This window comes from Miscanthus floridulus, chromosome 8 (assembly GCF_019320115.1).
Source record: "Miscanthus floridulus cultivar M001 chromosome 8, ASM1932011v1, whole genome shotgun sequence".
NCBI classification, from domain to species: domain Eukaryota; kingdom Viridiplantae; phylum Streptophyta; class Magnoliopsida; order Poales; family Poaceae; genus Miscanthus; species Miscanthus floridulus.
Window position 1 is genome coordinate 210165062 of NC_089587.1, and position 2227 is coordinate 210167288.

The 2227-nt window shown below is 40.2% G+C and overlaps 1 long non-coding RNA gene across 1 annotated transcript; it reads right to left on the bottom strand.

Moving 5' to 3' along the window:
• Positions 1-789: 789 nt before the first annotated feature.
• Positions 790-1264, bottom strand: LOC136474800 (uncharacterized). The gene is made up of 3 exons (XR_010763022.1): positions 1188-1264; positions 978-1079; positions 790-885 (listed from the first exon to the last, which is right to left on the bottom strand). It is a non-coding gene; the product is annotated as an uncharacterized lncRNA (long non-coding RNA).
• Between the last annotated feature and the right edge of the window lie 963 nt (positions 1265-2227).

The window sequence follows — 2227 nt, forward strand, 5'->3', positions numbered from 1 at the left end:
TTTGCCGAGGCGTCGCAGCAGGCTTACACTACACGAGAGAAGCAGCAAGCTTACACTACATGAGATGAGATGACAGCCCTACCTGAACCTGAATGGCTGAATGCATGGGGGACGTCTACGAAACTATAGCTTCACTATAATTTCTCTTCGTATGACTGAGACCCGTTGATGGCGTCAACAAAATATTCAACTGCAAAAAAGAATTGACAGGCACACCGATGATTCAGCAGGATTGCTGCACTTAGCGTCGAATGATATACATACATCGGATGAGAATCACAGTTACCTATATCATCTTGGTCTAGGGAATCAAGCAAAATGTCCGAATCTGAAGATATGGGCATGAGATTATCTTGTATGACATGTTGACTGATAAAACTTACTCATCAGCTGAGAGTGATGAAGCAGATGTTGACTCAATATTGTCTCGACTTGGTGCTTCAATGTTAGCACTACCACTTTCTTGAGCATTCTCATTTGGAGAATATTTTGCCTTGTTAGATAACACCTGAGTAATCAAGGATAATAATATTAGAATTTTTTTTCTCACTAGATGGACCAAAAAGATAAAATCATATAAGCAGTGCATAAATTTTTCATTACCACTTCATGCATGGCCTGAGTAGCTCTTATCTCTTGCCAGTATTCATCTGGTGACTTCAAGAGAATTGAAGACTGCCCTTCCTTCTTCCTATTAAACGATTCCATCCGAGCTCTACTTTCAGCCTCGTCAATCATATCAATAGCCTTATCAGGAAATTGTCTGTCAGGAATGTATCTTGCTGACAAATAAACTGCTGCATTGATGGCTTCCAATGTGAATTTGCATTTATGGTAAGTTTCATATTTCTCACGAAGACCTAGTAATATCTTCACAGCATCTTCCTGCAGTTAGTTTCAAAAATAGCAGAGAGAGAAATTTACATGTTAAACTACCTCACTTTCATAAGACAACCACAGTACGGTACTGTCAGTACCTGACTAGGCTCATCTACTAATACTGGCTGGAAGCGGCGGGCCAAAGCCTTATCCTTCTCAAAATGCATCCGGTGTTCATCTAGAGTTGTAGCTGCAATGCACTAAAAATGCAAACAAATATTGTCCATAAGATAGGAAATATGATAAGGTATGATTTTCTATATACACAGAACGAGTGCACTAAGCAAGAAATCAGATGAATCTAATACCTGCAGTTCACCTCTAGCAAGTGCGGGCTTCAGTAAGTTGCCAATGTCAAGACCAGAACCCTTACCCTTTCCAACAGTTCAAAGTGATGATCCCACATTATTATATATTCATTTTTGCTATTACAGATTTCTAATTCCTATTTGAATTCACAGATTGGGCAGTACATTTCATCAAATGGTGGAGTTGTTACAGCTGAAGAACTGGCACCGTTTCTTGATGTGCCACCTCCATCAGAAGAGTCCAAGGCATGGGAACTCTTTCCCTAAGTATTGCTTGTTTTGTTAAGAGATTAAGTTCTCTACTCCCTGCACCTGGGAAAGCAATTTACTCTTCCTTTGAATAATAAACTGAGGGGAGGCTTATCGTATTCATATTTTCATATCATTTCTTGAACTGCAGGACGATTGTCAAATATGGCCTACACTTTCAACCCACCCAGCTAACGCTGGCCAAGGGCCAGGGGGGGGGCGGTATTACTGTTTTTTTTTCTCTATTAGGTAGCATCAAAAAATTGGAATAAACAAACAACCCCAATCATGTCAGGTTCTCTACTATAAAATACTAGAAGATCTCAATTGACTTGCATGCCTAAGTATCTAATCCTTGAGATTTATTGCAAGTTTCCAACGAAGAAAAATGATAAAGGAACATGCAATGTGTGAGTAGATGTAAGAAAAAAGGTTCTGGGAAATGCCATGTCCTGGATGATGAAGGGTGCAGTGGTGGTTTCAGATGCCATGGAGGCATCAGCCAAAGCAAAAACACCCTTACATTACATGCACTAGTTCCTTCATTTGAGGTTGAGGAAGAAGGGGAATACAAGCATATGGGGTGCAACCATCACACATCAGTAGTACACAGCGAGTTAAATGTTGCCCACCTTAGCTGACAGATAGCTCTGCCTGTGCCAGCTACATACTAAAGATGGCATTTTTCTGAGTAACTTAATGGTTTTGTTTTTCTTATAGGGCAATATCCTGTATCGATTCCCATCGCTGCAACGTACTGCTTCATCAAAAAGTGGTAGGAGCAGGGAATA